A 26063-nucleotide genomic window follows, 5' to 3' on the forward strand; every position below is an offset into this window, starting at 1 on the left:
ATCGAGCATAACTCCTATTTGGGACCAAGAACTGATGTCAAATTTTCGGGACAAGCTTATACATTAGTAACCAAGGTTTTTGTCCTCTCACATTTCTAAAAATCTCATTCTTATGTCAAAAGGGCAAAATGGGCGTTTATAAGCATAATAGCGGAAACTAGCATATGATTCAAACCACAAGGAACAATGCAATATAACTCCAGAGGGTTATACTACTGAATAATATGGTCCTAATGGAAGCTTAAAACATGGAAGAATCAAGCTTAATCGGGTCAGAACTGAAAAGTCAAAGCAAAGTCAAGCTTTTGCGACTTTCGGTTGCGAACCGACCCTAAACTCATAATTGTCGGGTTGGACCAGCTTAGACATGTTCTAATGATCATTACCAAGTTATTAGAGTGTTAAAATATAATTTATAACATCTGAATCTATGGTTTAATTAATATGCACAAATCTGCCAAGTTTGACTTTTTACCTAAACGGTTTGACCCGACAATTAACTAAGCAAACGAAGGAATTAGGAGGTGCCCTTTCAGGGGTTAATCACCTACCTAACTATGGTCTTATACCCACTTTCAATTCGATCAGTGGCTGGACCATGAGAGTTTAAACCGAAAGTCAATGTTTATTTGTGATATTTGACTTTTCGGTTGATAGAACATAAATCTGAACTAGTGAGTGGGCTAAGGCACTTACAAAGGGTCCATGCTATATTTTCTACTAAGATTATGTCCCACTTCAGCTTAGGAAGATCCAGATTAGAGAGATGATAGAGAAGGGATGATATGGTGTGAAGAAATGGGTAACTAAGGTTCCTATTTATAGTTTTTGGGTGTTGGTTGGATCAAGACATGTGTTAGGGAGGGATCATTAGATGTTAACAGGTGTATAGCAGGTTTTTAAAACCATTTAAGTGCCCCTTGAATCATTTAAAGTGGTTTTGAATATTGAGTGATGAGCAAGAAAAACAAATAACAACAAAAATTAAGCTGCTGCTAATCATTTAAAGCGGTTTTGGTCCCTGCTCATTACCTAACCTTTAAAACAGCTCTAAATGCTGTTATATGCTTAAGTCGGCTCACAAAAATGGCAGTCCAATGGGCTCATGACTTGTGGTCAAGCCCAGCCAGCCCAAGCATGTTTCAGACATTTACAATAACAGTCCCTGACTTCTTTCACTTACATATATGCTTTCGAAATTTAACATGTTAAGTACATAACTTCCAATCTTGCGTGTCTCTTCAAAACAACATGATATATTCTGCTTTAGCAGCCCATGATCAAGAGTCAGGTCAGGGTCGTGACCCGAGACAATGCTTAGCCCAGACAATCATCAGCAGATTAACAGAAATGGCCCTCGTCTTAGTTTTAACATTTTGACAGTTTTAGTCCTTGATCTTGATAAATATCATTTCGGACTTATTTGAGGCCCGTTAATCTCATTTCAAGGCTTCACTATGATGCTTGAGCATAGTGGACATGAGATACGCTCAAAAACATGCCGGATGTCGGCTCGTTTGGTCGTACGGTCACGTTATTCGTCGAATTATGACGAAATACGAACGAACACTGAAAATGGTCCAAATTACGCGACGAGTGAAATTTTATCATGCCACACACTAAAATAAAATATTTTAGTGCTTACATAAATTTTTGGGTATCCGGGGATATTCAGAATGCGAGATATGCGCGAAAGTGCAAACATGTGCACTTTTTGACACTTTTAGTCCCCGCATGACATAAAAGTTTATTTTTACGCACCAAACACCTCTAAGCCTATATCTAAGCTATATAAAGGATAAATAGGGTATGTTTAACTCATGGACATATTCTGGAAGGTCCGTCATCAAACGATTCGACCTACTTTTGCAGTTTGACGCAATTAGTCCCTTAATTACGCAAAGTAGCGCGAAATGACGTTTAATGATATCCATGTGACAACCGGTAATTAACGGAGTCTAATTACGTGATTAACAAATGTTTAGGCGTTAACAAATAGTGTTTAAGATGTAGATTAACTTAATTAGGCTTGTGGAGTGCCTAGGAACATCTAACCGACATTACAGTACGCGAACGGTGATTTGCGGAAAAATCTGCTTAACATTGAACGACAACGAACTGAAACCGTACGAAATACTGACAACACCGACAAATGCGAGTTATATACGTACAATTTAAACACATGGATTTCGTTTTGGAAAAATTTCACGCTTTCGAATGTCACAACACGCAAATGTGAACGAAAAACGCGACTGCAGGAACACATCGGCAACGAAACGGAAGCATCAAATGCACGTATTAACTTAAAAATTGAAATATTATGATACATTTAACTTTGTTTTCAAATTTCATTATCCGTAGTTGAAAACGGATCGCAAAACGGACTAGAAACGACAAAAGAAACGTTTTACGCAATTTAACGCAACAGACGAACATACGCGTTTAAAAACGACTTACGGTAATATTTTTAAGTGCTCTCGACCCTAAATTAATATTTCAGGCCATTTTACGACAAGCGGGTTCGAAAACGGGCCTCGGGTGTGCTATTAGGCCGCGTTAAGGAAAGGAAACGAGTTAACGGGCCCTAGGCCCAGACCCACTAAACAAAAACCCTAATATATAATGAACCTTAACCTCTCATCTTTTCATTTTAGAAAACCTAGCACACACATACAGTTCCACAACATTCTCTCTCGTCTGATTATACACACCAACATATACAGATTTTCTTTGAAAATCTTACAAAGGCTCCATGAAAATCTTACCTGTGAAGTATAATATGTGCATACACACACTTCACAACACAACCTCCACATATCAAACCTCTCGATTACTACATAAAGACAATCAAAAGCATAAATCCTCACCAGTACCTCTCTCTCCCTCTCGTTCAGCTGGTTAAGACGACCAGAGCCGGAACCGGCACCGATGCCGGTGGATTTTCAGGCGAGACACCCCTGGTTCTCGAGAACACACGGTCAGCCACCGTGATGGTGGCTGCGCACAGCTGTAGCGACGGACAAAGATAGGGAGATGAAGAGAGTGAGAAACAGAGCCGGCGCCGCCGCTCAAGACGACGACAGTGGAGGCGACGACGGTGGTTGTTATTCTCCGGCAAGTATCCTGGTAAAACCCCTCCCCTGTTTGGTTTTATTTAAAAAAAAATTGGTGAAGTTCTTACTGTTGTTGATGATGGTGATTGACTGAAGGCGAAATGATGATGAAAATGATGGACGGCACGGTCACCGGAGCGACGGACGAAGACGGGGGTAGTAACGATGATTTGAGTTTGGTTCGGGTTTCAGCTATGTTTGGTTCGTGTTGGGTGTCTCGGCTTAGAGACTAGTCAACCAGTCAACCGCAGTCAAACGGTTCAGTGGGTTTCTGGGTATGGTTCGACCCCTGTGCGGGTTCGTTTCGGGTCAGATTATAGCTCGGGTCAACAGCAGGTCAATCGCGGTCAACAGTCAACGGTTCGGTTTCAGTTTCACTCCGGTCAGATTTGGGTTTCGTTTCGACAGTCAAAGCCAGTCAAACATGGTCAAAGGTAGTTAACAGGACGGCTCGGGTCAGCCTTAATACTCTCGGTCAACTCAGTCTAACCCAGTTGACTCGGTCAAACCCGAGTCAACTCGGGTCAACAGCAGTCAACGCCCGGTCAACACGAAGGACGCGGTAAAGTTTTAAGCGTAGTGAATTAACTTATGTTAGTTTAAATATTTTTTTTCTACGCGAACCGAGCTTGACCCGCCATATTCTAGTTTAATTATTTTAGTGTTCGTTATATTTTGCGAAAGATATATATAATTGTGATTGGATTATCGTTGGATTTTTGACAAATAACGACGACTTTGATTGTCGGGGCATCCTAAAAACAGGGGAAACTCTGCCCAATTTTCGTTAAAAACCCGAAACACGACACGCATTTATGATATAAAAACGACACTTATCGGATTTCGAGTTCTTCTTATAAAATAAATATAAATATATATTTATTTTGGGCGACGTTTACAAATTACAAATGAAGTTATAACATCCGACGAATACTGCTTACCTTTATTTCAAACCACTAACACTCGACCCTTATTATAGTATTTCAAAACGCATTTAAAACTCGATTACTTATACAAAATAAATACGACTATATATATTTATTTCAAAACACTGATAATTCGAAATGCTAGAACATTTTCATAAAATAAAAATGAAGTTTCTATGTATTTTAAACGTCGACTTATCGAAATACTTGAACACTTTTTTAAAATAAATATAAGGTTTATATTTATTTTAAACATCGATTTTAAACTTTCTTACGAACTAAATATAGTTGTTATAGTTAGTTCAAATGACTGAATTCTAAGTTATATTTCAAACGTCACGACTTAAAATATATGTATATTGCTATATATACACTTTTATTTCCATCTTACGACGACACGAACCGCTATCCACCTACGTATTTCTATTCACGACAAATAACACGACGCCGTAAGTATATTTATATTTAAATATATAAATATATATATATTTTAAACCATTCGAAAGCTAAGTCGTTTTCGAGACTTAGTTTTGTCCCGGTCATAAACGGGATCAACAAACAATAGTTTGGTTATTTCAAACCAAAATATTAACACCTTCCTTCGTAGAGTCGTTTTGTTAACGACTCGGTAGAGCTCGGACACGTAGTAGCTACGTTGATTTAATTAGAAACTAATAAGTGATTCCTTGTTAGGAATGCTATAGTTGCACCCTAGCGAGTCACGTTCTTGGAACGACATCACAGAAACACCTAAGCTAGCTATGCACAGGAATATCCAGGTGAGTTCATAACCCCCACTTTTTACGGTTTTACATTTTTATAAATGTTTTCGGGGTGGAAAGACATGCAAGTTTTGCGAAATCACACAAGGTTTCTATTAATGAATATCACATATTTATAAACCATTTTGCGACAGGATTTCAACAAACTCAAATGGTTTACGAAAAGATTATGCTAAACATACTGGTTTTATAAAAACATAAGTGTTTTTTTTTTTTTGAAACATGCATGAGTTTTAATAACACGAATGACATGGGCAAAGGCTCAAGGACATGGGCAGAGGCCCACGGACATGAATAACTCACACTTTATACGTTAACGAGGGTATGGTTAAGCTAGGGAATGGACTGTTAGATCATGTGAGCAAATAGTAATCTCTCTTAAGTGCCATTAATCTTGTATAAGACCGAGGGAAAAAGTGGTAGATCTATCGGGTGTAGCGAGCCCCACTCTTGGGTCCTTGTGTGGCCCATGTAGTGCTTTTGTTGTTCTAACCGGGTGGACCGGGGGAAATCCGCTAGGGTTGAGTGCTTCCTATGTCGCCACACATATTAATGTCCTTGCAAAACATTAATGATCTGTTCATAGACGCTTAGATACCAGTTTTAATACTCGGATTCTCCAATGTTTTTAAGATTCAATTGATGATAACTCACAAATACATGAATTACAAACTTTGGTAATGTTTTTCAAGTTATACCTAAGTAAGAGGAAGCGCTGATCCTGCTTACAAAGGTTCGTTTGGACTCGGCCCATTCTCTCTCGTGTAATGCACAAACACTCTCGTGGGCTAGACTCACAGTTTTCCTATATCATGCCGAGAAAATGATTTTTCTATATTTTCTCAACAACTTTTAAACCGGTTATCAAAAAGATTTACTTTAAATCTTTTCAAAACAAACTATGAACTCGCTCAACTTTATGTTGACTTTTTCACATGTTCTTTCTCAGGTTGCATTTTCAATCTATGGAACGGTTGGAATAGGAGAACCCATGGGAATTCGAGTACTTAGCGGCGTTCACTTTCTAGAAGTCTTAGCTTATTTGCTTCCGCTGTGCAATGAAGATACCGGTCCAGTCACGCCAAGCTCTGATATTTCGGGGTGTGACAGATTGGTATCAGAGCCATAGGTTTCAGCGAATTAGGTTTCTATGTAGAGATACCTAGGATTTAACCTCACTTTCCTTTGGGGACTTAGATTTTTAAGACTTTGAATACATACAGAACGCCTAAAACTCGAATATGGGTTCCAACCGTTGCCGAATACAATAAGTCAACAATTTTTGTTTTAAACATGCACAAGTGTTGTGTTGATACACGGGTCACGAAAAAGATTCATACATTAAGCTAAACTTTGAGAGTTTTGGATAACATGCATTTAGGACCTTTGGAAAACTTATGTCGAAACTCATTAAAGGTCCTCACTTAGAAACCGTGACTAAGTATATCACACACGACTTTTGAGGCAAGGCTTTTGGAAAACTCGATTGGACACTGTAACATTTGTGCTTGTAATCATTATGAACAGTTCTATTATCAATAAAACAATGTTATTTGATCCCAATGTTTGTTTGGTTGTGTTTTACATTTTTCATGTTTTGACTTTTGTTCAATTTCAAACTCTACATCGGTTTCTGGAGAATTATACGCGAACTGGTGCGTAAACGTACTCAGTTTAATGCGACAAATACTCCGGAGCATCAACATATACTCAACATACCTTAAATAACCTTTACATAACTTAGAAATAAGTTTTGAAGGCTTTGGTATGGCAAAAACAAGTTAATTCGCTTACAGGGACTAAACTTGACAAACTGCGAAAGTATGCCAATTTGAACTGTAACGAACATTTCGGAACATGTCCATAAGTTAAACATATCATAAATATCCTTTACATAGCTTAGAAATAGGCTTTGAGGGGTTTGGTATGCTAAAATAAACTTTTGGATCATTCAGGGGCTAAAAGTGTCAAAAAGTGCACAAGTTTGCACTTTCGCGCATAACTTACGTTCTGAATACATCCGGACATCCAAAAATTTATGTAAGCATCCTAATTTTATGCCTTAGTGTTTGGCATGAGAAAAATCCATTCGTCGCATCATTTGGATCGTCTTTCGCGCTTATGCGCATTCCGTCGTAATTAAGCGAACATCGCGATCGTACGACCAAACGAACCGACATCCGGAATATTTTTGAGCATATTTCAAGTCCCCTACACTTTAACTTCATCTTAGAGCCTTGAAATGAGGTTAACGGGGCTTAAACGTGCCAAAAATGGGCTAAATTGCATGTTTCTGAAGTGCAGGGACTAAAACTGAAAATTCTGATCTGTGACCCTCAGGCGGGGCGCATAAGGATTGCCCAAATCCTTACGCGGGCCGTGTGGGACTAACAGACCAGATTCAATGTTTGAATCCACTTGTAGTTGGCCTTTCGTTCGTTCAAGGGGCAATGCCCTTTCACCCAATCAAGAGCCAAGGGCCATTTTCAGTAACCACAACATTTTGACAAGTGGACGCTTAGGATCGTGGCACGAAAATCAAGAAACGGTCCTAACGGCTCTACTTTTCCTATAAATACCCCCCCCCCCTTTGATGTAAAACCCACACAATCTGATCAAAATGCTCTAAGTTGATGCCATTGCTTCATACCTGAGCTCTTTGATCTAGATTAGCATTCGGGGACCCTCCGTAAGTATTCTTTCGTTCTTTTATTCGCTTTTCTAGTCCGAAAGTCAACGTTTTGTTGACTTTCTGCATTGACCAGCCTATGGTCAACACGAAGTTCATGGAACTTCATAACGTGAGCATGATCACGATGGTTATAGTCCGTAGTGACTATACCTACTGATTACCACGTTATCTAGGCTCAGTGACGAGTCGTAGTTTCGGCCAAAATGTGCATTCTTGCATATTTTGTAACCAAACTACTCGTGAGCATCAAAGCCGTTTGTTTTGATGCCAAACCTGTTTTCTAAACTTAGTTAAGCATGTTCTAACATGCTTAGCTCGTCACTTTTAGTTTAGTGCTTATATAGGGTCGTAAGGTAAGCGATCTAAACCATCGCTTATACTTTCGAACCCGACCCATTTGGTCGATCATTAGGATCCGACCAAACACATTAGGTGACCATAGCTATAACCTTCCGAGGTTATGCCTTGTGGTCACGATGTTAGGCGTTCCAAACGCGTTCTACGCGAATGACGCGTTAAGGTAGCATATGTCACACCCCCAAAATCCACACGCGGAGTACCACCGCTTGGAGGCGTGACATGACCAGGATCAAGCCATCAATCATATCAAACATAGCACTTAATAATAATAGTAGATACGACTGATGTTCAAAACCAAAAACGTTGTATATGTAGCGGAAGCATTAAATGTAAAACCCAAAACATAAGTATCAATGTGTGAATGTAAAAGTGTTTAATAAGCATTCACGTGTTCTTGCCCACAACGACCCGCTTCTCCTCTGGTGCAAGCTCCAAGTATACCTAAGGTCCTGCAAGGCATGCAGCAAATAATCAACAAACTAGTTGAGCGAGTTCACAGAAAGTAAGTTCATAACATAGTGCATAAGTATAACTAGTGGGGGCTTCCCATACTAGTGTGTACTAAAGGTGGGGGCTTCCCAAACCTTGTGTTTATATTACCGGTGGGGGCTTCCCACGTTTATCCTTACTAATGAGGGCTTCTCATCAGTGGTACTTACTAGACTAACTTCCAACCATGTGTTCTTCTTTACCGAGAACAGGAATACGTACTGGGTCACGTAGGCTTTACGTGACGTGCCCTTCCCCGAGGACAGTGGTACGCGTGGGGGCTACGTAGGCTTTACGCAGCGTGTCCTTCCGACCCGGAAGACAGTAAAAGGTATTGGGTTACGTAGGCTTTACGTAACGTGTCCTCCCGACCCGGGAGACAAATGGCAAATACTGGGTTACGTAGGCTTTACGTAACGTGTCTTGACTATCCTGAGGACGATGGTCTATAGTCTAGTGAATGCGTAAGTACGAGTAATCATTCCATATCCAACATATCCAACCCAATTCCCAACCCGGGAATCCCATGCCTTGGCTGTGTGAACTCACCTTGGTTTGCTCGGCAGATACACAAAGAGGGTTCTTGAACTAAAGTGGTCAACCACGTCCTAACAGGGTTACCACACAAGTCAGGTTTTGACTACGGAAATGCACGTATACATCATAACAAACACGTACGCACGTAAACAGTCAACACATTAAATACACCACTTGTGCGACTCGGATGGTTGGGCCAAAGAGCTTGTGCGAGCCTAACCATCTTGTGCGATTACATAACTAGGCCCAATCTATACCCGGCCCATCATACACATAAACAGTTTGAACATGCACGGCCCAATCAATTATCATACAAATTGTGCGATCCAGTTCATGTTGTGCGACCGGATTAAATTAGTCCAACAATAATGCCCAGCCCAAAAATAACCTACGGCCCAAAATAACACGAAATAACTTTGTGCGATCCAGCTGATCTTGTACGATTCAGCTGGGTTGTGCGATCCAAGGTAGTCCGGCCCATGCAGCTTGTACGATAGACGTCTTGGGCTGTCCGGCCCAACATACAGCCTTGTGCGACTGGTTCAGCTTGTGCGACTGACCCATTTGTGCGAGTGGACCACCTTGTGTGATTGGATCATATTGTGCGATTGGACTTCTTGTACACCAAGAAGTCTTGTGCGATCGGTTTAATTGACCGGAAATCATGCTATTCGGTTACATCATTTATCGGTTTCCTTATTTATCTTTCAATCAACATAATTTCAGTAAATCAATTGGCATGATATCGATCAAACAGTGCAAACATAAACTAACTCATAAGAACCCTAATCAATTCAACATGAACAACATTCATACGAACAATAATCTATATATATTTACATGAACATGTATCCGAGAAATCGACATCATCCGAGGCACCTAATTGAGCCGACTATCATGAACATTATCATTACCATTTGACTTACATCATACAATCCGATTTATGTGAACATTCACCATTCATGAGAACCGATTAACATCAACATTCAATCAATATTACTAACATACACCCTAGTTACATCGCATAACAGAATGATAACAATCAACATGATATCACATATAATCGAAATATATCATCGTCACTAACCGGTTGGAAATCAAAGAGAGAGGGACGATGATCTTTTGTGAAGGAGAAGTTCTTGGTTGCCTTCGGTTTGCGAGAGAGAGAGATGAGAGCTAGGGTTTTGTGTGTGTAAAGTATGTTGTAACAAATGAGGTGAAACCAAGTCCCTAAAGGTGTATACACGGTTTAGAGGGGTGGGCCGGCCCTTACATGGGCTGCCCCATTGGTCCGCGTACAAGGTGTGGCCCAAAATGGACTTGTGCGACAGTCTTGTGCGGTTCGGGTTATGTAATGTTGTGCGTTCGGGCCAATAACATACATACATATAATATACACAATGCACATCATTCATTCAATTATATAATCAAGTTCACATAAGTACGTAACATCATAATATTCATTAACTCAAAGTGTCATAGGTACGTAACGTTACATCAAAGCAAGTCTAAAGTTCGAGTTGTCACATTATCCCCAACTAATTGGAAATTTCGTCCTGAAATTTGGTATGCACTCACTGAGGAAGCTAGGTAAACTGTATTGTTCACTGATTTTCCTGGGGTGTCACATCCTCCCCCCGTTGATCTGGAATTTCGTCCCGAAATTCCGAAGTAGTAGCTTCAGCCTCAGTAGTGGTTGCATTGGTTTCGAATAACTGGGGGTACTTTTCTGCCATCCTGTCTTCGCGTTCCCAGGTGTACTCTGGGCCACGTTTGGAGTTCCAACGAACTCGAACAAGAGGGATTCTCTTGTGTTTGAGGACCTTCACATCCCGGTCAGTGATTTCTACTGGTTCCTCGACGAACTGCAACCGCTCGTCGATAGTGAGTTCCTTAAAAGGAATGATGAGGGTTTCATCTGATAGGCACTTCTTTAAGTTTGACACATGAAAGACATTGTGAACTGCCCCGAGTTCAGCTGGTAGGTTCAACTTGTAGGCTACTTTGCCAATCTTTTCTATGATTTCGAATGGTCCGACATACCGCGGATTCAGTTTGCCCCGTTTGCCAAAACGTACCACACCCTTCCAGGGTGAGACTTTCAATAAAACCCGGTCCGCGACCTGAAATTCCAAAGGCTTTCTACGCTTGTCCGCGTAGGCTTTCTGACGGTCGCGTGCTGCCGCCATGCGTTGTCGTATCTGTGCAATCTTTTCTGTGGCGTCCACTACAATCTCTGGACCCGTGATCTGACTATCCCCCACCTCTGCCCAACAGAGAGGTGACCGGCATTTACGCCCGTACAATGCCTCGAATGGAGCGGCTTGAATGCTGGTGTGATAACTGTTATTGTACGAAAACTCCACCAAAGGGAGGTGCTTTTCCCCGCCGTTGCCGAAATCGATAACGCATGCCCTAAGCATGTCTTCAAGTGTTTGAATCGTTCGCTCAGACTGCCCATCCGTCTGAGGGTGATATGCTGTGCTCATGTCTAATCGTGAGCCGAAAGATTTGTGCATCGCTTGCCAAAGTTCTGACGTGAATCGTGCATCGCGATCCGAAATAATGGATGTGGGCACCCCGTGCCTCGAAACAACTTCCTTAAGATAAACGTCTGCGAGAGTGGAGAACTTATCCGTTTCCTTTATGGGTAGGAAGTGTGCAGACTTGGTGAGTCGATCCACGATCACCCATATGGTATCATTCCCACGCTGGGATCTGGGTAGGCCTGTAACGAAATCCATGGAAATTTCTTCCCATTTCCATTGAGGTATCTTAGGCTGCTGAAGTAGGCCCGCTGGTTTCTGGTATTCAACCTTGACTCTCGCACAGGTCAAACACTTGCCAACATAAGTAGCGATGTGGGCCTTCATACTAGGCCACCAGTATATAGTACTGATGTCGTGGTACATTTTGTCCGACCCTGGATGTACCGAGTAGCGAGACTTGTGTGCTTCGTCCATCACAAGTTCGCGTAGACCGCCATAAAGTGGGACCCAAATACGCCCCGTTACATAGTAGGCGCCGTCTGCCTTCTGTTCTAACCGCTGTCGTGAGCCGCGTAGGGCTTCTGCCTTAACGTTTTCTGGTTTCAATGCTTCTACCTGAGCATTTCGTATCTGTGTAGGGAGGCCAGACTGAATCGTAAGCTGTAGCGCTCGCACGCGCCGAGGTAAAGTGTCTTTCCGACTGAGGACATCAGCCACAACGTTGGCTTTGCCTGGATGGTACTTGATAGCGCATTCGTAATCGTTCAGTAACTCAACCCATCGCCGTTGACGCATGTTCAAATCCTTCTGCTTAAGGATATGCTCGAGACTCCTGTGATCGGTGTAAATCGTGCACCTGGTACCGTACAGGTAGTGTCGCCATATCTTAAGCGCGAAAACAACAGCTCCCAGCTCCAAATCGTGCGTCGTGTAGTTCCGTTCATGAATCTTGAGTTGACGTGAAGCGTAGGCAATAACCTTGTCGCGCTGCATTAACACACATCCAAGTCCCCGAATGGATGCATCACAATATACCACGAAGTCATCTGTGCCCTCTGGTAATGAGAGGATAGGTGCACTGCAAAGTCTATCCTTTAGGTGCTGAAAAGCAGTCTCCTGGGGCTCTCCCCAGCGATAGGTGACACCCTTCTGTGTCAGTAAAGTAAGCGGCTGAGCAATCTTCGAAAAGTCTTTAATAAACCGTCTGTAGTAACCCGCCAAACCCAAGAATTGGCGTATTTCCGTTGGCGTACGTGGTGCAGGCCAGTTTCTGATCGAGTCTACCTTGGATGGATCGACATGGATCCCATCCTTGTTCACTACGTGGCCTAGAAAATGGACTTCACGAAGCCAGAAGTCGCATTTCGAAAACTTAGCGTATAGCTGTTCCTTCCGAAGGAGTTCCAAAATAAGGCGAAGATGCTGCTCGTGTTCCTCCTGACTCTTGGAGTAAATTAGAATGTCGTCGATGAAAACAATGACGAACTTGTCGAGATAGGGTTTGCACACCCTGTTCATAAGATCCATAAATACAGCAGGCGCATTCGTTAATCCAAATGGCATGACGAGAAACTCGTAGTGACCATAACGAGTTCTGAAGGCTTTCTTGGAGACGTCCTCATCCCGGACTCTCAGCTGATGATACCCTGACCTCAAGTCTATCTTCGAATAGTAGCAAGACCCTTGCAACTGGTCGAATAAGTCGTCAATGCGCGGAAGAGGATAACGGTTCTTCACCGTCACCTTGTTGAGTTCACGGTAGTCGATACACATCCTGAACGTAGCGTCCTTCTTTTTCACGAAAAGTACTGGAGCTCCCCAAGGCGAAGAGCTTGGACGAATAAAGCCCTTTTCCAAGAGCTCTTGTAGCTGCTTGGACAGTTCCTCCAATTCTGATGGAGCTAGACGGTATGGTGCGCGAGCTATGGGTGCTGCCCCTGGAGCGAGCTCGATCTGAAATTCGACCTGACGATGAGGCGGTAATCCAGGTAAGTCTTCAGGAAACACCTGAGGGTAATCGTGTACAATTGGAATATCCTCCAATTTCTTTTCCTTTGCTGATGCGTCTGTAACGAGTGCCAGAATGGCAGTATGCCCCTTTCGTAAGCATTTCTGAGCCTTCAAGAAGGAGATGATGCCGACCACTGCACCACTCTTGTCACCTTGAACTTCGAGAGGTTCTTGACCAGAACGAGGAATGCGAATTATCTTCTCACTGCATAAGATTTCTGCCTGGTGTTGGGATAACCAATCCATCCCAATCACGACGTCGAAACTACCCAAAACTATGGGAATGAGATCAATAGAGAAAGCTTGACCAGCTAGGATAAGATTACAACCCTGAACTACGTGCGTGGCTTCTAGACTTTTACCGTTAGCTAACTCTACTACATGTTTGGTGGGTAAAAGTGTTGGTGCACGTTTTAGCAGTTGACACATTTTCACAGACATATAGCTTGTATCCGCACCCGAATCAAATAAAACAGTAACATAAATGTTGTCGAGGAGAAGCTTACCCATAACCACATTGGGATCGTTCACTGCGTCGCCTCGACCTAGTACGAATGCACGACCACGAGCTTCATTGCCGTTGTTGTTGTTTCCCCCGTTGTTGTTCCCGTTGCCCTGGTTATTGTTGTTGCGATTCTGGTTCAACTGAGGGCAGTCGCGTTTGAAATGACCTTCAGCCCCACACTGGAAACATCCCCGGTTTCCACGCTGTGGCTGCTGCTGCTGGTTCTGTGGAGCTGGTTGCTGAGGCTGCTGGTTCTGATTCGCAGGCCGTGGACTCCTACAGTCTTTGGCCTCGTGACCCATCTTAAGACACCTTTGACAACGACCCTTGTTACACGGGCCATTGTGATGTCTGTGGCAATTGTGGCACTTAGGTTGACTTCCCTGATATCTCCTCTGTCTGTGACCACCAGAGGATTGCTGACTGGGGCTCTGGTAGTGGTCGATCTTCTGTTGCTGAGCTTGTGGCTGAACAGTCGCTGAACCCCTGCTGGAATCGCCATCCCATTTTCTTTTGCTGTCGCTAGTAGTAGCGGGAGTAGCTGAAGGAGTGACTGTAGTAGTAGCGTTGACACGCTTAGGCAGTTTGTTCTGATCCACTGCCTGGTCGGTGATGCGATGAGCGAGACGCTGGATTTCCTGGATGTTGTCGAGGTTAGCCGAAGTAACATGGCTCTGGATCTCTGGCGCCAATCCCTTGAGATACATCTCAATGTGCTTGTATGGAGGGTCCACCATAGTTGGGCACAATACGGCCAGCTCATTCGACCGTTTAGTATACGCTTCGAACTCTGACCCAACCATTTTCAGATTATACAACTCGTCTTCCAACTTGTGAATATCTTCACGTGTACAATACTCCCTCTTGATAAGTTCCTTAAAATCGTTCCAGGGTGTGGCGTTAGCAGCTGCCAACCCCAGAATTTGCACCTGCGCGTTCCACCAGGTTAGCGCGATTCCTTCCAAGGTGCCGGTGGCAAACTTGACCTTGCGAGCCTCAGGGCACTCGCACATTTCGAATACTGATTCTAGCTTTTCAAACCAATGGAGGAGTCCCACTGCCCCCTCGGTGCCACTGAAGGAATTTGGACGACAGTCCATGAAGTTCTTGAATGTGCAGACGGGCTGCTGCGCGTGTTGACCTATTGTGTACGAATAGGATGAAGTTAAATACGAGAGTTAATGTAGGATCTAAAGATCCTAGTGTGTGCCTATACTGCAGGATATACTACCTGCTTGAGCTGCTGCAACTGCCGCAGCAACTTAAGCTTGAACGAGAGCCTCTAGCTGGGCTTGTGTCATGTTAATTCTTCCAGACATGATCTTCATTGTAACAAGTAGCGTAAGTAAGAATGGTTCGCGAATAGGGCGATGACAGAAAAGAGTAAGCACGTAGGGATTCTCATGCTATAGTATCATGTGTATCTAAGCGTAATGCGAGCAAAGTTCTAAGAAATTCTAGCAAACAGGCAATAAACATAAACCTTATTACCTAAGATGTCGAGTCTTGCACGTGGAGCGAAGCGTCGTTGTGGATCGTTGAGAGCACTGTTCTGGTTATAGTCCGGTTTTAATAAAAACGTTTCCCATATCAAAACCAAGTTCTCTATAACCAATGGCTCTGATACCAATCTGTCACACCCCCAAAATCCACACGCGGAGTACCACCGCTTGGAGGCGTGACATGACCAGGATCAAGCCATCAATCATATCAAACATAGCACTTAATAATAATAGTAGATACGACTGATGTTCAAAACCAAACATTGTATATGTAGCGGAAGCATTAAATGTAAAACCCAAAACATAAGTATCAATGTGTGAATGTAAAAGTGTTTAATAAGCATTCACGTGTTCTTGTCCACAACGACCCGCTTCTCCTCTGGTGCAAGCTCCAAGTATACCTAAGGTCCTGCAAGGCATGCAGCAAATAATCAACAAACTAGTTGAGCGAGTTCACAGAAAGTAAGTTCATAACATAGTGCATAAGTATAACTAGTGGGGGCTTCCCATACTAGTGTGTACTAAAGGTGGGGGCTTCCCAAACCTTGTGTTTATATTACCGGTGGGGTTTCCCACGTTTATCCTTACTAATGAGGGCTTCTCATCAGTGGTACTTACTAGACTAACTTCCAACCATGTGTTCTTCTTTACCGAGAACAGGAATACGTACTGGGTCACGTAGGCTTTACGTGACGTGCCCTTCCCCGAGGACAGTGGTACGCGTGGGGGCTACGTAGGCTTTACGCAGCGTGTCCTTCCGACCCGGAAGACAGTAAAAGGTATTGGGTTACGTAGGCTTTACGTAACGTGTCCTCCCGACCCGGGAGACAAATGGCAAATACTGGGTTACGTAGGCTTTACGTAACGTGTCCTGACTATCCTGAGGACGATGGTCTATAGTCTAGTGAATGCGTAAGTACGAGTAATCATTCCATATCCAACATATCCAACCCAATTCCCAACCCGGGAATCCCATGCCTTGGCTGTGTGAACTCACCTTGGTTTGCTCGGCAGATACACAAAGAGGGTTCTTGAACTAAAGTGGTCAACCACGTCCTAACAGGGTTACCACACAAGTCAGGTTTTGACTACGGAAATGCACGTATACATCATAACAAACACGTACGCACGTAAACAGTCAACACATTAAATACACCACTTGTGCGACTCGGATGGTTGGGCCAAAGAGCTTGTGCGAGCCTAACCATCTTGTGCGATTACATAACTAGGCCCAATCTATACCCGGCCCATCATACACATAAACAGTTTGAACATGCACGGCCCAATCAATTATCATACAAATTGTGCGATCCAGTTCATGTTGTGCGACCGGATTAAATTAGTCCAACAATAATGCCCAGCCCAAAAATAACCTACGGCCCAAAATAACACGAAATAACTTTGTGCGATCCAGCTGATCTTGTACGATTCAGCTGGGTTGTGCGATCCAAGGTAGTCCGGCCCATGCAGCTTGTACGATAGACGTCTTGGGCTGTCCGGCCCAACATACAGCCTTGTGCGACTGGTTCAGCTTGTGCGACTGACCCATTTGTGCGAGTGGACCACCTTGTGTGATTGGATCATATTGTGCGATTGGACTTCTTGTACACCAATAAGTCTTGTGCGATCGGTTTAATTGTCTGGAAATCATGCTATTCGGTTACATCATTTATCGGTTTCCTTACTTATCTTTCAATCAACATAATTTCAGTAAATCAATTGGCATGATATCGATCAAACAGTGCAAACATAAACTAACTCATAAGAACCCTAATCAATTCAACATGAACAACATTCATACGAACAATAATCTATATATATTTACATGAACATGTATCCGAGAAATCGACATCATCCGAGGCACCTAATTGAGCCGACTATCATGAACATTATCATTACCATTTGACTTACATCATACAATCCGATTTATGTGAACATTCACCATTCATGAGAACCGATTAACATCAACATTCAATCAATATTACTAACATACACCCTAGTTACATCGCATAACAGAATGATAACAATCAACATGATATCACATATAATCGAAATATATCATCGTCACTAACCGGTTGGAAATCAAAGAGAGAGGGACGATGATCTTCTGTGAAGGAGAAGTTCTTGGTTGCCTTCGGTTTGCGAGAGAGAGAGATGAGAGCTAGGGTTTTGTGTGTGTAAAGTATGTTGTAACAAATGAGGTGAAACCAAGTCCCTAAAGGTGTATACACGGTTTAGAGGGGTGGGCCGGCCCTTACATGGGCTGCCCCATTGGTCCGCGTACAAGGTGTGGCCCAAAATGGACTTGTGCGACAGTCTTGTGCGGTTCGGGTTATGTAATGTTGTGCGTTCGGGCCAATAACATACATACATATAATATACACAATGCACATCATTCATTCAATTATATAATCAAGTTCACATAAGTACGTAACATCATAATATTCATTAACTCAAAGTGTCATAGGTACGTAACGTTACATCAAAGCAAGTCTAAAGTTCGAGTTGTCACAGCATAAGCTACCTAAACAGGTCGTAATGGATCGTAAGCACTTAGGTTAGGTTTCATTTTAGTATGTAGGCTTTGTTAAACCATATTTCACGAGTCTCCATACTCGTTTGGTTTACAAACCCGCATACTATCCGATCCTTCCGATTTTGGTCCGGTATATTAATATAGCTACCTATTAGGTGTCGTTTGATATCCCGTGATCTTTAGCATTATCTGGTTATTATACAAGGAATTCAAAGCAATCTCAGGTGAGTACATAGAACCCCATCTTTTACATGTTTTTGAGGAGTCAATGTGAGTACATTGAACCCCTCTTTTACTATTTTCTAAATTGTTTTGGGGTGAAACACATGTGCCTATCTGTTACATTCATGCTTTCCATGTTTTCACATCATATGCCTGCTATGTTGTTAGTACATTATAGTACACGATTTCATTACATTTCATGCTATGTATGCCCATTGTGTGTGTACTTAGTACATTGATTTACATTACATTCCTGTTGCATATGTTTACTCAGCATATGGACACATTGATTTACAAGAACATTTCTGTTGCATATGTTTACTCAGCATATGGACACATTGATTTACATGAACATTTCTGTTGCATATGTTTACTCAGCATATGGACACATCGATTTAGATGAACATTTCTGCTGCATATGTTTACTCAGCATATGGGCACATTGATTTACATGAACATTTCTGCTTCGTATGTTTACTTAGCATACTTAGTACAATTGTTTACATCACATGCCTTCATTTTGTTATGACATTCGGTTTGTTTAACATGGGACAATGCATTCATTAACATTGATCACGCCGTTCGTTAGTAGGTAGTGGTACCATAGGAATTGACAACTCCCGTTCCTGAAATCCTGGGTTTGATAGGATTGGAAGGAATGACCGAATTCGATATACATAACTTAGATAAACCTTTAATTTGTTTAAGGGTTTATCGCCACAGTCTCAAGGCTTGGATGTATGCATATTTCACAATACCGCATAAATGTTAATATCAATAGAGCATGCATTTTCCACAGAACATAACGTTGATTTAAACCACGTATTACTTCAACGACTTGTTTTGTGCATTTTTACATATGGTTTAAGTTGATACATTTCGCTTACCGTACATGATACATTTTGGGATACACATTACATGATTTACATTGAACACAAACACGTTGACATTGACATACACATTTGGTGGTTTACATTGAACATAGACATTTAACATGATTTACACAATAACACTTGACAATTGAGTTATACAAGAACAATCTTACATGGTGGATGGTTTGGGTAAATGGTTTGAGTAACGTGGAGTATGTAATATGATGCAAACATGGTGGATACGCCGCTGGTAATTCCTATATATAAATGTTTGTATAATATTACATATCTTAGCGTTATCTAAGTCATTTCAGTTTAGACATATAACATTTTATACAAATAATATACCTTTCATAAAACATTGTCTTACAAAACAACTTATCTTATTAAACTCATTTTACTAGGTTATTCATTTAACCTTACGTTCATCTATACATATCATCTGATATTATCGTTTTACAAATGGTTTACAAAGCGAGACGATTTACAAGGTTCATGACTGACTGTTATTAAACATTTCTTTAAAACTCAAGTCATGAATCCCACTTTCACAAAACCTATGTATCTCACAGGCATTTTTATGCTGACGTACCTACTTTCACATGTGTTTTCAGGAGCTGTTCCATAAGACGTTGATCACGATACTAGGGCGGACCTGTGCCTTAGAGACAATAAAAATGAAGATAGAACTAGTATAACTATGTTTTGAATTCTGTACTTCCTTTTAAGATAATGTAACACCCGTGTTTGATAAATAAAATGTAACGTTAATTTCCATGGTTGTATAACAATTAATTCTGTCCACAACACTCCCCGACGTTTTCCGCCGCGGTTGCATGTTACACGCGGTCGGGGTGTGACAGAAGAGTTGGTATCAAAGCCATTGGTTATAGGGAATTAGGTTATTAGTAATGCTTTGACCTAGACTATTACTTTCTAGGACCCTAACACAAGTTATCTTGTGTTTAGATTTTAAAACATGCACTTCACCTATCCTTAGGTGATAACCACAATGGAAACTTCGATTCCGAATCCGCTTTGAAAATTTATCGTCTGTTCAAGGATAATTGATTACTAGGTTTTGAACCCTCAGTTATATGGTTTTGAACCTCTTTGGATTTCAAAAATCCCGTCAAAGTTTTGGGTTAATAGTGTGAACACGTGCGAACTGGAAGAGTGAATGCCTGTACCCTGGGTTTTCTGTCTAAGGCTAGAGTGTTCGTACAAATCCACATAATCGGACCAGTCACTCTTACCTGGGAACGCTTGGGGTGAGTGTTCACTTATAGGCGAGCATGTCTTCGCGATACACTAATTCTGACCCATTTACTTTGACTAGACATTTCATGTCGCTTGTTTGCTTTGTGATGCATAACCGCCATCTTTGCTTTTGTTGATTTTGCTTCATCTCATTCTCTTCATCCAATCATCTCACTCGTTTCATTTCATGTTTTATTTCTCTTCTAGAATGCCTCCTCGACGCGACAACCAGATAGCTACTGCCGAGCTGGCAGAAATTATTGCGCAGCAGATGGCTGCTCAATTCCCAAATCTCTTTGCTCAATGGAACCAGGCCAACAACAACAACAATGGTACATGCAAATACAAGTATTTTAACTCGGCTAAGCCACTCAAGTTTAGTGGGTTCTGAGGGAGAAACTGGGCTTCTTCAGTGGTTCGAGAGCATCGAGAACACTTTCTGTCATGTGCAGTGTCCTGACAATCGCAAGGTCGAGTTTTCTTCGAGTGTGTTTCAGAAGAGGGCTCTTACGTGGTGGAACGGGGTTATGAGAGATCAAGGTGCAGAAGTTGCTCTAGCTCAGACATGGGCTGAACTGAGAGCTCTTATGATGAGGGAGTTTTGTCCTCGTCATGAACAACGAGCGTTGGAGAAAGAATTTGATGTTTTGAAGCAAGATAGTGGCGAGCACAGGGCTTATACTGATAGGTTTGAGGAGTTGAGTCTGCTTTGCCCGACTATGGTTACCCCACTCGATAAGGCCATCGAAAGGTACATCGACAGCCTACCTGACTCAGTACAAGACATCCTTACTGGTAGCAACCCTACCACACTCCGTCAGGCGATCGAGTTATCAGCGACGTTGACTGAGTCGCAGATTCGAAAGAATAAATTACACAGGAAGGGTGACAAGGGCAAGAAACGGTCGGCTGACAAGGAAGATAGCAAGAAAAGTCAAAACAAGAACGGAAAGGAGTCTGGTTCATCGAAAAGGGCAAAGAAGCGTAAGGCTTCCCAAAACTATGTTGTCACTGCCCAAGCTAACCAGGCAGCTCCCAACCAGCCTCCAGCCAAGAAGCCCTATTCAGGAAGTTCACCTTTGTGCAATCAATGCAACAGTCACCATCAGCCGCAGTATCAGTGCCGTTTCTGTACTAACTGTGGGAAGTCGGGTCATCTTGCCGATGTTTGTCGGTTTGCTCAGAATCGCGCAGTTCAGAACCCTGCTCAACAAGTTGCTCAGCAACAGGGTCAGGCTGCACGACCAAACTACCCACCAGGTGCTTGTTATAACTGTGGGGATCTGACCCCCTACAGAAATCGGTGTCCAAGACTAGCCAACCAGAACCAGAATGCAAACCAGAAGCAGGCTCAGGCTCGAGGTCGAGTCTTCAACATGAATGCACAAGAAGCACAAGCAGACAACGAAGTGGTGAACGATACGTTCTTTATTAATAATCAGCCAGCATCTGTTCTTTTTGATTCGGGTGCCGACAAGAGTTTTGTGTCATTGACTTTTGAGCCAATGCTTCGCGTGTCTAGAACGAAACTAGGTAAACCTTTGACAGTAGAGGTTGCCAGGGGTGAACCCATTGTTCTTAGTTCTGTTCTACGCAACTGCCAGTTGAACCTTAACGACCATATTTTTCCTATTGACCTCACGCCAATGCAACTTGGAAGCTTCGACGTTATTGTGGGTATGGATTGGTTATCTAAGCATCGCGCAGAGATAGTTTGTTCTGAGAAGATTGTTCGTGTGCCGCTGTCGATAGACGAGATCCTACAGGTTCGTGGTGAGAAGCCTGCCGGTGGTCTCAAACTCATGTCTTGTTTTAAAGCACGGAAGTATCTACGGAAGAAATATGTGGCTTTCTTAGCACATGTTACAGCAGATAAAGGCAAAGGTAAGACTATTTCAGATATTCCTGTCGTTCGGGATTATTCTGAAGTTTTCCCTGAAAAGTTACCTGGTCTACCTCCAGCACGCCAAGTCGAGTTCCGTATTGATCTCGTACCTGGTGCAAATCCCATTGCCAGAGCTCCATACCGTCTTGCACCATCAGAGATGCAAGAGTTATCTAAGCAGCTTCAGGAGCTCTCTGACAAAGGTTTTATCCGTCCTAGCTTTTCACCTTGGGGTGCTCCCGTTCTTTTTGTAAAGAAGAAGGATGGATCTTTTAGGATGTGTATCGATTATCGTGAGCTTAACAAGCTCACCATCAAGAATCGATATCCCCTACCTCGCATTGATGATCTCTTTGATCAATTGCAAGGCGCTTCTTATTTTTCGAAGATTGATCTGCGATCTTGATATCATCAACTCTGTGTGCATGAAGAAGACATTCCCAAGACAGCGTTCCGTACTCGCTGTGGGCATTATGAGTTCACAGTCATGCCATTCGGTTTGACTAATGCTCCTGCTGTTTTCATGGACTTAATGAATAGGGTCTGCAAGCCTTATTTAGATAAGTTCATCATCGTTTTCATTGATGACATCTTAATTTATTCCAAGACGCGAGCTGATCATGAAAAACATCTTCGTCTTATGTTAGAACTCCTAAAGAAAGAGCAACTTTTCGCCAAATTCTCAAAGTGTGAATTCTGGCTTAAAGAGGTTCAATTCTTGGGACATATTGTCAACGAACAAGGTATTCATGTAGATCCCTCCAAGATCAGTGCGATCAAGGATTGGGATACGCCTACTACTCCTACTGAAGTTCGTTCTTTTCTTGGTCTGGCGGGTTATTACCGCCGCTTCATAGAGAATTTCTCAAAGATTGCAGTTCCTCTAACTGCTCAACTCAGAAGAACAAGCCATTTGACTGGGGAGTCAAACAAGAGGAAGCGTTTCTGACTTTGAAATAAAAGCTTTGCGACGCGCCTGTCCTAACTTTGCCCGAGGGCAATGATGATTTCGTCGTTTATTGCGACGCATCTAAATTAGGTCTTGGTTGCGTCCTGATGCAAAGAAACAAAGTCATAGCATACGCATCGAGACAGTTGAAGATACATGAGAAGAACTACACAACTCATGATCTTGAGTTGGGTGCAGTTGTCTTCGCTCTTAAGATCTGGAGACACTATTTGTACGGTACAAAATGTGTGGTTTTCACGGACCACAAAAGTCTTCAACATATCTTTAATCAAAAGGAACTCAACATGAGGCAAAGACGTTGGGTTGAACTTCTAAACGACTATGACTGCGAGATTCGCTACCATCCCGGTAAGGCGAATGTCGTAGCCGATGCTTTAAGTCGCAAGGAACGTACTAAGCTTCATTGTGTACGTGTCCAATCTGTTATTCAAACCGATATCCAAGCCCGTATTTCTCAGGCTCAACAAGTTTGTGTTTCACAAGGCTTGATGGATAAGGAATTTCCTTATCACATAACTCCTGCTCTAGAGCTGAAGGACAATGGATCGTATTACTTCATGGACCGTTTGTGGGTCCCAAGCCAAGATAATCTTCGTACCTTGCTTATGGATGAAGCCCATAAGGCTCGTTATTCTATTCATCCTGGCTCAGATAAGATTTATAAGGATCTTCGTATTCAGTATTGGTGGCCTGGTATGAAGAAAGACATTGCCTTATATGTATCAAAATGCCTTACTTGTCTTATGGTTAAGGCTGAACATCAGCGTCCTTCTGGTTTATTGGAGCAACCAGAGATCCCAGTTTGGAAATGGGAAAACATTACTATGGATCTCATTACCAAACTCCCGCGCACAAAGAAAGGTCACGATGCCATCTGGGTAGTCGTTGATCGTCTTACAAAGTCAGCGCATTTCTTACCAATCCGTGAGGATTTTTCTGCTGACAAACTTGCTCAAATCTACGTGGATGAAATTGTAGCTCGACATGGTGTTCCTTTGAACATCATTTCTGACAGAGATGCTCGTTTCACTTCTCATTTTTGGAGAACCATGCAATCTGCTATGGGGTCCCAACTTAATCTGAGCACAGCTTATCATCCGCAAATGGATGGTCAATCTGAAAGAACAATCCAGACACTGGAGGATATGCTTAGAGCTTGTGTGATCGATTTTGGTGGTAGTTGGGATTCACATCTCCCGTTGATTGAATTCTCCTACAACAACAGTTATCACTCCAGCATCAACATGGCTCCTTTCGAGGCTCTCTATGGTCGAAAATGTCGTTCACCAGTCTGCTGGAATGAGATTGGCGAGGCTCAACTTACTGGACCTGCCCTCATTTTAGAGACAACAGATAAGGTTAAGAAAGTACGTGATAACCTTCAGACAGCTAGAAGCCGTCAGAAGAGTTACGCGGACCTAAAACGCAAACCCTTGGATTTTCAAGTCGGTGATCGTGTATTACTTAAGGTCTCACCTTGGAAAGGTGTGATTAGATTTGGAAAGAAAGGAAAACTTGCACCTAGATACGTTGGACCATTCAAGATCGTCGAAAGAATCGGTAAGGTAGCCTACAGACTTGAGTTACCTCCTAAACTTGGAAATGTTCATCCAACCTTCCACGTGTCCAATCTCAAGAGGTGTTTAGCTGATGAGAACCTCCACATACCGCTTGACGAAATTCATGTTGATAAAACTCTGAAATTTGTTGAGAAACCAGTGGAAATCATGGAACGTGAAGTCAAGTGGCTTAAACGCAAGCGCATTCCTTTGGTCAAGGTTCGTTGGGAATCTAAGCGTGGACCCGAGTTTACTTGGGAACGTGAAGATCAAATGAAGGCAAAATATCCGCATCTTTTTCCACAAGTTTCCTCTAAATAAATTTCGGGACGAAATTTCCACAAGTAGGGGAGACTGTAACATTTGTGCTTGTAATCATTATGAACAGTTCTATTATCAATAAAACAATGTTATTTGATCCCAATGTTTGTTTGGTTGTGTTTTACATTTTTCATGTTTTGACTTTTGTTCAATTTCAAACTCTACATCGCTTTCTGGAGAATTATACGCGAACTGGTGCGTAAACGTACTCAGTTTAATGCGACAAATACTCCGGAGCATCAACATATACTCAACATACCTTAAATAACTTTTACATAACTTAGAAATAAGTTTTGAAGGCTTTGGTATGGCAAAAACAAGTTAATTCGCTTACAGGGACTAAACTTGACAAACTGCGAAAGTATTCCAATTTGAACTTTAACGAACATTCCGGAACATGTCCATAAGTTAAACATATCATAAATATCCTTTACATAGCTTAGAAATAGGCTTTGAGGGGTTTGGTATGCTAAAATAAACTTTTGGATCATTCAGGGGCTAAAAGTGTCAAAAAGTGCACAAGTTTGCACTTTCGCGCATAACTTACGTTCTGAATACATTCGGACATCCAAAAATTTATGTAAGCATCCTAATTTTATGCCTTAGTGTTTGGCATGAGAAAAATCCATTCGTCGCGTCATTTGGATCGTCTTTCGCGCTTATGCGCATTCCGTCGTAATTAAGCGAACATCGCGATCGTACGACCAAACGAACCGACATCCGAAATATTTTTGAGCATATTTCAAGTCCCCTACACTTTAACTTCATCTTAGAGCCTTGAAATGAGGTTAACGGGGCTTAAACGTGCCAAAAATGGGCTAAATTGCATGTTTCTGAAGTGCAGGGACTAAAACTGAAAATTCTGATCTGTGACCCTCAGGCGGGGCGCGTAAGGATTGCCCAAATCCTTACGCGGGCCGCGTGGGACTAACAGACCAGATTCAATGTTTGAATCCACTTGCAGTTGGCCTTTCGTTCGTTCAAGGGGCAATGCCCTTTCACCCAATCAAGAGCCAAGGGCCATTTTCAGTAA

The 26063-nt window shown here is 42.3% G+C and overlaps 1 long non-coding RNA gene across 2 annotated transcripts; it reads left to right on the top strand.

Moving 5' to 3' along the window:
• The first annotated feature begins 2648 nt into the window (after positions 1 to 2648).
• LOC110922182 lies at positions 2649 to 19810 on the top strand. Of its 2 annotated transcripts, XR_004885779.1 has the most exons (4): positions 2649 to 3126; positions 3210 to 3675; positions 4733 to 4818; positions 19650 to 19810. It is a non-coding gene; the product is annotated as an uncharacterized LOC110922182 (long non-coding RNA). The 2 variants fall into 2 exon arrangements; XR_002582943.2 differs by lacking the exons at positions 4733 to 4818; positions 19650 to 19810 and having other exon boundaries at positions 3210 to 3789.
• The last annotated feature ends 6253 nt before the right edge of the window (positions 19811 to 26063 follow it).

The sequence above is a fragment of the Helianthus annuus genome, chromosome 17 (genome assembly GCF_002127325.2).
Source record: "Helianthus annuus cultivar XRQ/B chromosome 17, HanXRQr2.0-SUNRISE, whole genome shotgun sequence".
Lineage (NCBI taxonomy): Eukaryota > Viridiplantae > Streptophyta > Magnoliopsida > Asterales > Asteraceae > Helianthus > Helianthus annuus.